Genomic DNA, 12,944 nt, shown 5'->3' with positions numbered 1-12,944 from the left:
TCCCAAGATAACTGTCTCCCATTTAGAAACTTTGTTCAAGTCTCCTCCTTATTTCTCTTTATTCATTCTGGTGGGTGATCTAATATACTCTTGCAAAAGATTTCTCAAATCTACATTTTTTAGTTTTGACCAATTTTGTGAAATTTGGATTTAAACTTCTAACACCTTTTGGGACATTTTCACTTACTTAGATATCCTGCAGGCACCTCAAACTCAAAAGGTCTCCGAATGAAGTACTCACCCCCAAACAATAAGAATGATGATACAAACAAAACCAAATATAGTTCTCCCCTTATTCCCTAACTCAGTGAATAGTGCAGGAAGTACAACTTAACATCACTGGTATCTCCTTCATTTTCCCCAACCCTTAAACCTAATCAGTTACACATGCTTTACAACATCTCTCACTTCTTTCCTTTCATCTCCTACTGCTCCTGTCCTTAAATAGGCCTCAGTCATCTCTGGTCTGTTGCAGGAGCCCCCTGAATGGCTTTACTCTTTCTACTTCTGTCTGCACTCCACATGCCCATCAGAGTCATCTTTCTAAAGCACAGCTGTCATTATGTCACTCTCCTCTTCACAAACTGCCACTGCATTGTTCATAGAATAAAACCCAAACAACTCGAGTTGGCATCTGAAGCCTTCCATAGTCTGGAGGCTTGAGCCTACATTTCCAGTCATTTTCCTCTTGTATCCTATTCTCTGTATTTGAAACCTATCATATTCTTTTTTGCCTCTATACCTTTGTTGACATATTGCCTTCTACCTGCTATGTATTTCTCTCCAACTCTGCCTGATAAAATCCTTCCATCCTTTAGCTTGTTATGTGTGCTTTCCTTAAATATTTTGAAATTCTTGGTTATGAAATTATCTTTATTGATGATATTTCCTACTAGACTATTTACCTACTCCTGTTTATTACTCCATGCCAACCAGCCACAATGACTGTTCAGCTCTAATCCCATACTTCATGCCTATCACCAACAACTACTCATTGGCATTTCCCATCACCAAAGTATCTACCAGACATTCCTACTGCAAGCAGCCATGCAAGCATCCATTAGCAGTGGCCACATCACTGGTTCCCCCAGTACTAATTATATTTAGCACACTTCCTTGCTACCACCTTTCCCCTATTATGTCCTTAATTTTCTGGGCTGTTTTTGCTCATACTCATTCCTCTGCCTAGAGTACTTCCACTCTCTTGTCTCTCCCAGGCTCACTCTTCATCTAGATAATACCAACTCACCTTTCATTTCTCAGCTTACATTGGCCTCTCATAGTAAGTTAGAACCTCATTTTATTTGTCTTTTATTTTTCCTTCACAGACTATTACATATTTTAATCACTTAATTAATTGCCACCATTTAAGTTCTGTTAGGGTACATTTATATCTTGTTCACCACTGTATCCCTCAAGACCTAGCATAGTTCCTGGCCCATAATCAGTGTTCAAACAATATTTGTTGACTGACTGACAGGCTAGGTCACTCTTTATTCTTCAGCTAGTCCTTCAGAGTGTTCTGGTGGTGTGAATTAAATTGAACCTTGAGGTATTTATTTTCCCATTGTCTCCCCACCCATTGGCCAGGGACCTGATATTCCCACTGTTCCTTACTCTTCTGTGTTGAGGCTTTACAGACACCTGTGAGATGCAAAACTAGTGGCCATTGATTATTACCAGCAAAAAGGACTTAGCCTAGATCAGAGCCCTTTGGGATAGACATTAAGCCATAGGTTATGATGGTAGGGGAGGACATAACTTGGCAGAAAAATCCTACAGCATAAATTCTGGGGAGGGTGTGTGAGAGCAGTGCCCAAGCACTCAGTGCAAGGATATTGATGAACTAGGGTGGGGGTAGGGATGGAGAGAGGCAGTGATGCTATAAACCAGGCTCACTTAGCTTAAGTTAAGATATGTGTACATTATTTTGGTTTCTATATGGGAATTTATTGGCAAAAATTGGGGCTTTTTGTGGGAAATAAAAATTCTAACCTTTTATCAAATGACACTGTGAGATTTATAATTAGATAATAGTGGCTGTCTCCTGAGGGGACTGTCAGTTTGCAAATGATTCTCACCAGATTATGGTGAGATCAATAGGAGCTGAATAATTAAAATTCGATACTACTATGTCTCTCTCAATAACACTGTGGAGAATGATGTATGACAGATTTAATTGAATTTGTCAGACACCATGGCTACATGCATAGATCACCGGGGATATTTTTAGAGTTATGTATTTGATTTTCTGATGAAACTTGCAATAGGCCTTTTTAACATTTGAGGTTCCTCCTGAGCCTTGCACTATTGTGCTCTGGGAGTGTTGACAAGGCCAGGGAGCACTGACCTGACTTTGTGCCAAACGTCAAAAAGTCTAAACATAGTGGAAAGGCAGAGGTTGCTGCTAACTACACAGAAAAAGTTGATTTTGGGGGGTAAAAGGTCCTAAAAGGCAAACCCCACTTTTTACTACCTAATAATTGTTTTCTCATAGCATTTTATTATTAGCCACTGAAGAGAGAATTCTGGAATAACTCAAGTGACTTGAGTTCTAGTTCCAACTCTGACATGCACTAGATCTGTCACCTCCAAAAGTCACCCAAATCTCCCATATGCAGGATGATAGAGTGATGCCATCTGTTTACCTTTTCCGCCTCACAATATTATCAGGGACAAATAAAATAGGAAGTTTTAAAGTGCTTTGTAGACTGTGGCGCACTATGAACATGTAATGTGTTGCATATTATTTTTAACATTTGTTCATTCATCAATCCATTCATTTCCTTATCCATTTAATCATCCATCCACCATTAATTCAATGGACTTTTACTAAGTGTGAACTGTGCCAAGCTCTGCATAGTCCTTTTTGAGGGACACCATGCCTAGTGACAGAACAAGCCAATATACGTTAAGTGCTATAAATTGCTACAGGTATTATGACAGAATCATGTACTGGTGTGGGGCACAAATTAGGCCATGGTGATGACATCAGGAAAGGTTTGAAAGAGAAGTTAGCATGACATGAGTTGTGAATATTGGGTGGGAGTTCACCAGGCAGATGCGGGTGCAGAACATTTAAGGTAGAGGGAGCAGTATAAACAAAGGCACAAAAACATGAAATGTTCTAGTGTGCTTTGGCAACTCCATATAGTTTGGTGTGTTTGGAGAGCTGAATCTGGAGAAGTAGGTGGGGTCGGTTCATGAAGTGCTTTGTGCATCATTTGAGGGTACTGGATCTTTATGTCTAGTGAAGTGGGAAGCCACTGAAGGGCTTTAATTTAAGCAAGGGAGTAAAATAAAGAGATTTGCATTTGAATTAGAATCCTCAGCAGCAGTGTGGAGGGAGTATTAGAAGTGGTAGGGTAGAGGCAGTAAGACCAGTTAAAAGCTTATTATGATGGTTCTAGGGAGCAATGCAGTGGTTCTGAATTACAGATTTAATCCCTACATGAATGATGACTTAGTCATTTCAGTGGAGACAATGGGAGGATTTTAGACAAACTCCTCTTCTGTGACAACTTTTGAATTTCCCTCCAACTCTGGTTCTCTCTCCATTATTCAGTCTGAGATACTGGGTCTATCATTCTTCTATTTGCACAAATCAGAAACGTGCCCCCTTCTAACCCGTGACATCCAATAGTGCTGATTATACCTCCAAGGAACACAAAATAAGCAAGATTAGTATGAAAAGTGTTTGAGAATCTTTTTTAAGCTGATGGGAAAAGACAGGATCCATTTTTGGTGCATTAAGTATCCTGAAGACAAGCCAGTTCTTTTTGTCTATTGAAGGTGGTAGGGGGTAGTGATTTACAGAATCTCTTTTTTTTAAAGATTTATTTATTTATTTATTCATGAGACACACACACACACACACACACAGAGCGTGAGAGAGAGAGAGAGAGAGGCAGAGACACAGGCAGAGGGAGAAGCAGGCTCCATTCATGGAGCCTGCGACATGGGACTTAATCCCGGGACTCCAGGATCACACCCTGGGCTGAAGGCAGCGCTAAACCACTGTGCCACCAGGGCTGCCCTGATTTACAGAATCTTATATCCATACAACTTACTTTGCTTTCTCTTACAGGGTTCAGGTGGGCGTGTTTCATTTATTTTTCATTATTATTTTGTTTTTTAAAGATGTGTTTATTTTTATTTGAGAGAAAGAGAGAGAGAGAAAGAAGGGGCAGAGGGAGAGGGAGAGAGACTCCTTAAGCAGGCTTCCTGCTGAGTGTGGAGCCTGATGCAGGGCTTGTTCCCAGGACAAGCTGATCATGACCTTAGCTGAAATCAAGAGGCAGTTGCTTAACCACCTGAGCCATTCAGGTCACTTATTTTTAAATTTAGCAGACACTTTACTCTTTTAAAGAACTCTTTTTCTGGTTTACTCACTGTTATGCTTAGGTGCCAAATGCGCTTTGCTCATTATCTCATTTATGTTACCCAATTTTTTCTTTTCACAAATGTTTATGGAACTGGCATCTTAAAAACGTAGACAGCTGTGTACATAGTAGGATTTTACAGACTCATAAGGTGTCAAAGCTGGAAGGGACCTTAAGGATTATCTGTGCCATGGCCCTCAAAACAATGTGGTCAGAAACACAAATCTGGATGAAAATATCTCTTTCCTACCACACACAAGCTTTACAGATTTATACAAGTCACATAACTGCTCAGAACTAGTGTTCCTTATCTATAAAGTAGGCATTTTAATAACTGCTTAGGAAGATTAAGGGAATGATTGATATAAATAGCCTTGAGCACATTGTCTAACACATGGTAAGAGTCTATAAATTTTAGTTCCTTTGATCTTCCTCTCATTTTATTAATAAAGATACTGAGACTAAGAGAAAAGTGACTTCCCTGAGGTCAAATAGCTAGATAGAGCCCAAATTAGAACACAGGTTTTCTGTTTCCTCATTCATATTTGTAGTTATACTTAGAATCTCCCTGCTCTGGTGTAGGAACAGGTAGAGGGTGGAGGTTGGAAAGACTTTGTGTTGCTGGCCTAGGAGATAGGGACAGAGAAGAGGGAGGCGTGGAAGGACAGGGAAGCCAGTGAAGACAGACTTCCCCTCCCTCCTAATTTTGCTAAGGGCTCTAAGGGCTGCTTTCATCCTAGAAAATGATGTGGTCTCATTTATCATTAATGATTTCTACTTATGAGTTTGTCTATTGTCAGCACACAGGGCTGCTAGAGATAGGGATACACCTGATCCCTAGAGGACCTTCCTAGCAACATGTTGCATGCTAGGAGGAGTTAACTGGAAGGAGCCATTAGCATCTGGGGAATAATTGGGAAATGACCGGATTCCTGAGATTGTTAGAAAAAGACATATGAATGAATCCCCAACAATTAATAACAAGCAGAACTTGACAGTTGTTTCAGAGTGAGCTGCCTTGAGGTCATTCAGATATTTTTTCCATATTTCAAATATAATGCCATTGGGAGACTGAAATTTATTTTAAGAGCCATTATTTACAGCTCAAAGCTACAACAAATGGCAGTGATGTTGGATGTTTCACATTTGGATACTCCTAAGGTTGTTGCTTTCAGACATTTATTGTCTACTCTGTTTATAAATATTTACTTTCATGAACATTATTGCACCATGGCTCAGTTCTTATTTTTCCAATATGAGCAGAGTCAGGGTTATGTCAGTAAACACAATAAAAAACACATCTTGATCTTGTTGACCATGAATCTCTGAGGTCTTAGGTGGAGTAGGCTCTCCTTAATTCACTTTGTTTGCCTACATAAAAGACTCTATTGTTATCCCTCCCTGCCTCCTATCTCTCATCTTTTACTGGTAGATTATAAAATATAGTTGATAACTTGGTATCCTTCCTATAGCAAAGTAACAGCATTGATTTATAGTTAATTAGAAAAGATGTGTCCTTTGAATCATGTCTCTACTGGTGGGTCATGGGTTTTTTCTGAATCAATCATACTTTTTTTTGGTCGTCTTAGTATCCAGCCATAAATAACTGTCAGTTAGCCAGGGTTAGAGTTTAGCCAGTGATTAGTGTTAGGGGCTCAGTCTGGGGCCAGGATTAGTTAGGTGCCAGGGGACACAGTGAAAATAACTGGATTGTTTACCATTGATGGAATGATTAGTTCAAATTGCCCCCAATTGGATTTTTCCTTAAACCCCAAATAGCATATACTTACATGATCTGGCACCTGCCACATTCTACTTAGAGCACAACCTTGAGGGAAGAAAGCCAGAACTGTAAGGTAGAGGGCAAAGGAAGAAGGAAAGGAAGGTCAGAAGCAAGCCTAGTCTAATTCAACACATAGGTCAGCTGTCACTGTGGGATGCCTGAGGACATCAGATCCTATCAGATGGACTATGCAGGAAATGAACATGAAGACTGAGGAATCTCAGAAACAAACCTCACATACTTCACAACTTTTTCTTTCACAACTTCTGTAGAATCTAGCAGTTCTGTCTGGTGGTATTTTAAAAGGAGGCATTTTAGAATATCACATGTGGAATGACATCTGTGATGTTTGTTTTCTCCATCCTTGAAACCATGGGCTATTTTGGAGTGTTAACCACCTTGAGCAATCTCCTGGTCCCATTGGTAGTGAGGATCTTTGCATGTGAGTACTTATAATCTGATCACGTAGCATGGTATTTAACCTGGAGGTCTGAGCCTGCTGCCAGGCCTCTCACTTGGGAGAGGACAAGTCTTTCACTGGCTGCTGGATGTGATAATCAGAGAAGGTAAAAGGTCTCTGAGGAAAACCCTTTTAAAAGTATGCAACTTTAGTGTCACTACAGATGCCTACTGCAGCTTTGTAAAGAAAACAGGAAATGCCCTTGGTGTCTGCCAGGGGACATATGCTAGAACACAGTTGCGATGGCAGCCAATTTAACAATGCTTTGGTGAAGAATCAGGCAGTCCAAAAGGATTGTGGCTTAGGAATGCAGTAAATAGTGGTTACCAAAACTATCCTAAAAGTTTGTTGAATATGGAGATGGCAGGGCCTTATGTGGAGATTTTGATTCATTCCATCTAGAATGGGACTGGGGAGCCTGTATGTTTAACAAGTGCCTCAGGGAGTTCTGATGGTATCTATGCTCAAAACTGATGCAGTAAGAATTCATTATTTCAAATTCTTGTATTGGGCTTTGTGGTCATTCTGATATGAGTTGAACTGAAACTTCTGTTGGGATCTGTGATGAGAGGGTCACGTTAGCAGTGGAACACTGCAAACAAGTTTAAAACGTGGAGAACAGTTTACCTACATAGAATACCCTGATTCTAGGAGAAAGAAACGTTAGCAAGCACTGTCAGATTATTGCTTTTTGTACTAAAAATTACTACTCAAAAAAATAAAATAAAAAAATAAAAATTACTACTCTATGTACATTTCTGGTAAATTTTTTTTCTTTCTTTGTAGTATATTCCATAAGGGCCTCTCATATGCAATCATTTCTTTTCTAAATTTAGCTTAGTATTTTTTAGGTTTTATTTATGAGAGAGAGAGCAAGTGAGTGAACAAGCATGGGTAAGAGCAAGGGAGAGGGGCAAGCACCCTTCACACTGAGCATAGAGCCTGATATGAGGCTCGATCTCAGGACCCTGAGATGCTTAACTGACTGAGCCACCCAGGTGTCCCTCCAAGTTTAGGTTAATATTGAATGACAGAATAAAAATCTGCTTCTGGTTTTAAAAAAAAAGTCCATAATTAGACTGACTGGATTGACTTCTTCACAGTATAGTAGAATTACAGGTAATGAAGTTGAGGGTATAAAGGGGAGATCAGTAGTTGAATTGAAGGAAAGATTGACTTCAAATAAAGGACTTTTGTGCATCTTGATATAGAGATCTCTACTAATATCTGCCCCACCCCTAGCAAAATCCCATTTTTATCAAGCTCAAAGCATTAAAAGCCAGAAAAGAGGAAAGGAAAAAGGAGGGGTGGGAGTGAGAATGTAAGAAAGAGAGAAAGATAATCAAAGGGCTATCTAGTGAGTCTGAACAAGCTTCTGAGTTCTTTGGATTTTTTTGCTTTGGTGTTGTGGACTTCATCAACTTTCTCCAACACTGACTTCCTGTTACAGTCTAGACATAGGAAGGGGGTATATAGGAATATGGAAAAAGAGGAGCAGCCAGACCAAGCCCAGCAGATCCTCCATAGCCCATTCTTTAGCAGCATCCTGATACTGTCCCTGCACCTGTCCTGGGTGTAGTACTCTTCATATATAGTACCATAATCTGGTTTGCTGACTATTTCCCTGTCCATAAGCTAAAGCTCACAGGCCCAATCAGCAATTTGTTTTGCATTTGGCAGGGGCAGCGGAGACTAATGTATATATAATTAGCTGGCAGCTAACTTAATTATATGAAATTGTGGTCCCAAAATAGAGAAGCCTGATTGAATAAAAACTAGGGAGTTTGGGGACTTAAATAACATAAAGATTGTGGAAGGGGCAGGTTGTGGGTTATAGATGGTTGGGAAACTACCAAATTTCCTGATTCTCTTGTATCTCCACAAGTACGAGGAATACATAGTAAGGATGTAAGATAGATGGGGAAAGTAGACTTTGGTTGCCTATCATAATTGGCAGTCATAGGTATCTTAGTCTCTTTTTTTTAATGGTACACATCATAGCATTGTTTAGGACAGTGCTTTTCAAGCTGTAATATATATAGAATCTTGTTAAAATACAGATTCCAGTTCTGTAGGTCTGGTAACAGGTCTGATATTCAGCATTCCTGACACTTCCCATTGTATGAGTGGGGGCAACTGGGCAAGGCTTCAGGGAAGAGTTATGTCTTGAGCAGGGCATTGAACAATAAAATTACATTTAGACAGAGAGGCTATAATGGTGCAGACATACATTGTGTAGTGCAGAGGAATGGGAGAGACTTATGAAATAAGGGCTCTGAGGATGGGGTAAACATATGTGGGCGGGACAATGAAAAGCTGATCTTTGCAGGATAGAAGTCTCATTTGAGGAAATAGATGAAGCTAGGATTGAGTTGGCAACATGGGGGCATTTCATGGAAGAGGGTCTTGAATACCAATCTGAGGAGTTTGAGCTTTGTACTGTAAATAAACAAAAAATCAATGAAGGATTTTGAGAGAGGAATAACAATCTGGAAGTGGTGCCTTCAAAAGAACTAATCTTACAGCAGTCCATAGGATGGATCAAAAGAAGAGAACCTTATAGGAAGGTAAAAGATCAATTGCAATAAGACAGGATGAGGCCCTGGATCAGGGTGGCAATAGAGTTTGAGAAGCAAGTCATCAGACTGGGAAACAGACTGACTGATTGAAGCCTCCCCTGTGTCTTTCTGCCACTCCTTTATATCACCTCATTCAGAAGAGGTAAGAGGCTATGGGCCAAATTTATCTCACTAGTGCATTTTTAAAATATTTTATTTATTCATGAAAGACACACACACACACACACACACACACACACACACACACAGAGGCAGAGACATGGGCAGAGGGAGAAGCAGGCTCCCTGCAGGGAGCCCAATGTGGGACTTGATCCCGGGTCTCCAGGATCAGGCCCTGGGCTGAAGGCGGCTTAAACTACCGAGCCACTTGGGCTGCCCTCACTAGTGCATTTTTGAAGCTCTTGTTAAACTCCTGAAAATCACACTGTGAAATGAGATGGCTACAGTGACCTTGTGGGAGAACATCCCTCTCTTGTATTGCCAGAGGGGCTGAAAGGTGATGTTCTAAATTTTATATAAAATTCTGAAAGAATGGGACAAATGGTGGCCAATAAGCCTTGTGAGACAGTAACTACTGCTGAAACACAAGGTCATAGTCAGACCTTGGAGAAGCTAGAAATGAAGAAAGCAATTTAGGCTGGATTTTATTTACAAGGTAGGTGTAATTGGAGACCATACAGACAAGAGCTAGGCTATAAATATAGATTTCATCCAGAAGCTATTTGAGGACAATACCTGATATGCTGTGGGAATGAAGGGTTAAGAGGAAGAAGTAATTGTGGGTTTGGTCCTTTCAGAATTTGTGAGGCCCTCGCCTGATTGGCCAAATGTTCCTCTGCCCTTTCCAATACCTACATTGTGTCCCCACAGCGTGATAGCATCCCTAGTGTTCATTTCATTCAGAAAAGTGACATATGCCCCTATTCCTGGGCTGTGAATTGAACATGACACTAAAAATCCTCTTCCTCTGTCTATAAGTCCCTCCCATCATTAATCTGCCATGAGACCTGAAAATGCCCACTATGCAAGTCATTCTGTGAAGGAACAGGGCCCTGTGAAAAGGTAAGTATGTTAAATTAAGAGGAGTTACTTCAATAGAGATTGTTTTTACTATCACCTTAGCATAGAGAGAACCTCAAGGGAATGGGGATATAGGGCAAGTAAGTTGTGGTAACCGGAAGCAGGAAAGTTTTGGGTGATGAGATAGTGTTGGGAAAAGACTCTCTGATATGCATGTAGATGGTACTAGATAGGTAAGGGCCACTGCTGGGTGTGGAAAGATGAAAGATTTGTATCAACTTACATATGTTCCCGGATCAGCTCATAGAAGCCTCACAGCCAAGGAGCAGCAATCTTGAGAAAGTCTTAAGTTTGAGGTCTGGTAAGTGACAGTTTTCTATTGAAGGGAGGCTGGTGAAATGTGCTGTTTGATAGGTATCTTGCCAGGCATTAGACTTTTGTGATAAGAGCGTTAATTCATATCATAACAGTATGTTTCTGCTGGGATGAAAAATAACCTGCTAGACCTTAATGAAAGAAATTTACTAACTGTGAGACTAATATATGTGAATATACCTCCCCTAGATTCCTTTGTAGCACTAAGAAGTGGAACTGAGGGGAAATTTTAGACTGTGAACAATGTGAGAGCTCCTATTACCTGGCAGATTCAGCATTTGATAGATGTTTGTTGAATGAATGAATGAATGAATGAATGAATGAACAAAATTCACATTTAGTGAAGAAAGCACTAAATTTAAAGCTATAAGGTCTGGGTTCAAATTTCTGCACTGCTATTGGATCTTGGGACTTTTTTTCTTTCTCTGGGCCTCATTTTCTTAATATTTAGAATGAGAATAATGATACTTGTCCTGCCTCCCTCGCACAGTTATGGGAAAAATAGTATATACAAAGAAATTTTCATTTGGAGACCCCTAAAATAGAGGTGGCATGGGCTGATTAAGGATGGCTGTTTTGGTGCTTGCTAAGATAAAAGTATCTCCGGAACTCCTTAATGGAAGGTCACTAGACCTGCGCTCTGCCCCTGTAGGTGTATCTCCTATAAAGAAACCTCTGTGCTGTCCAAAATCCAGTCCTAAACTCCTATGCAATCAGTGTACTAATCAAATTCCTGTTCTGCCTGGCTAGCCTGCTTTCCTGAGTGACAGAGAGCCTGAGGAGCATTGTGGGCTTTGTATGCAATATCATGGGAAAACATCAGCCAGAAAGCTGTGCTGTGTCCTCTGTGGGCACAGTCATCCCTCCAGAGATGAAAAAGTCATCTCGGGATATTTTGTCGATATCCTCAACTGTCTTCATGATGACACTGTCCCAAGGGAGAGAGTGGGAGGACAAGAATAAGAGAAGAATGGGTCCCCCTTTCTCTTTCTCTTCCTCTCCCCTCACCTTATGATTCACAAGGAGCAGTTGATTTGACTTTTAATCAGTTTCCTCTTTGTGTCCTTCTCCTTTCATCTGACTTCTCACTCCTCACCTTGGGCTCTGCTCAGTTTATCTCAAAGGAAGCTCCCTCACATTCCCTTTCTTGGACACATTGTACAGAGCCCCTATTTAAATGGATGCTTTGTTCTCAGGGTTAGGAGAGAGTAGGTGGGATGATTTAAAAATCCTGCTCAGAGTCCTTGAGGAAGCAGACTGGAGTAGCTTGCAGAAGTCAATAGGCTTGTTGTAAGCAGGCCATTGTGTGTTCCAGCACAGGCTGCTGAAACAAATCAATTTCAATTTACTTGTCCAGCAAAAGGAGCCATTATTTAGAACTGAATGGCCAGAGCTCCCATAATATATTGTGAAAACTTATTGTAGTTTTTACTGAGAACTAGCTTATGATGAAATTATTTGTTTAGAAGCAAAGTGTAGATGTTTACAGAATATAAATTCTGGAGGTATTGATTAGAGGCAGTTGAAGAATGAGCCACATTTCTTTTCTAAATGTGGTGGCTGGGTGATATTCATCCGACATTGATATCAGAGTACACTGCTGGCTGGAAAGCTGGCAGGATCCTTATTGTGACAACAAGCACAATTAACACTAGGGGAGAGTGTTTGCTAGTTAGGGAGATACGATAGTTACGGCTGAAGTTCATTCACCTTTAAAGAACGAGTTGGCTCATAAATTTGGCTCCCTTACATTTTCCCTTGCAAGAATGTCTGCCCCTGCCTTTATATTTTATGTTAGCTATATCGCTTTGTATATTACCAGTAAATTGTTGAAACTCCCTGTGGGAGTAACATTTAAGTCTTGATTCACTAAAGTTTTGTGTTTCTCTTTCTGCACAGTTTACGTTGAAAACAACAATGCATTAGGTTTGAGATGTGGACATCTTAAATATGCCTCTCCTCCAAATTGACTGATGATGTATATGTTTTTTAATTTATCAAGTTTTTTCTGTGCATCTTTTGTAACTTCTGATTACTGCTCCTTTGGAAAGTAGCTACAGTTTTTATTGTATATATTGTGTTTTTCTGTTGAAGAATGTCTTTCTACCTCTTCCACGAGGAGGTTTTCATGTTTTCTACAAAGTTCAGATATATTTACCTTTTGCCATCATTGGGGTCTAGCAGAACTTTGAATCCTGTTTAGTTGACTTAATTGGGAAGGACACTGGGCATAGTAATAAATGATGACAACTAAATACAAAACTCTTAGTATCTGGTGGTAACCTAGAGGTTGTTTTTGCCTTACTTGTGGAATCCTGATTGTGCTTGCCTTTCTCAAGCAGTGG

General features: G+C 40.2%; 1 pseudogene; it reads left to right on the top strand.

Annotated features, from left to right (window-relative positions):
* Positions 1-6,537: 6,537 nt before the first annotated feature.
* Positions 6,538-12,944, top strand: part of LOC121482664 — a 44,982-nt pseudogene continuing 38,575 nt past the window's right edge.

This window comes from Vulpes lagopus, chromosome X (genome assembly GCF_018345385.1).
Source record: "Vulpes lagopus strain Blue_001 chromosome X, ASM1834538v1, whole genome shotgun sequence".
NCBI lineage: Eukaryota > Metazoa > Chordata > Mammalia > Carnivora > Canidae > Vulpes > Vulpes lagopus.
The sequence above is the reverse complement of the archived record's forward strand: the minus strand, read 5'-3'. Positions and strand labels throughout refer to the sequence as shown.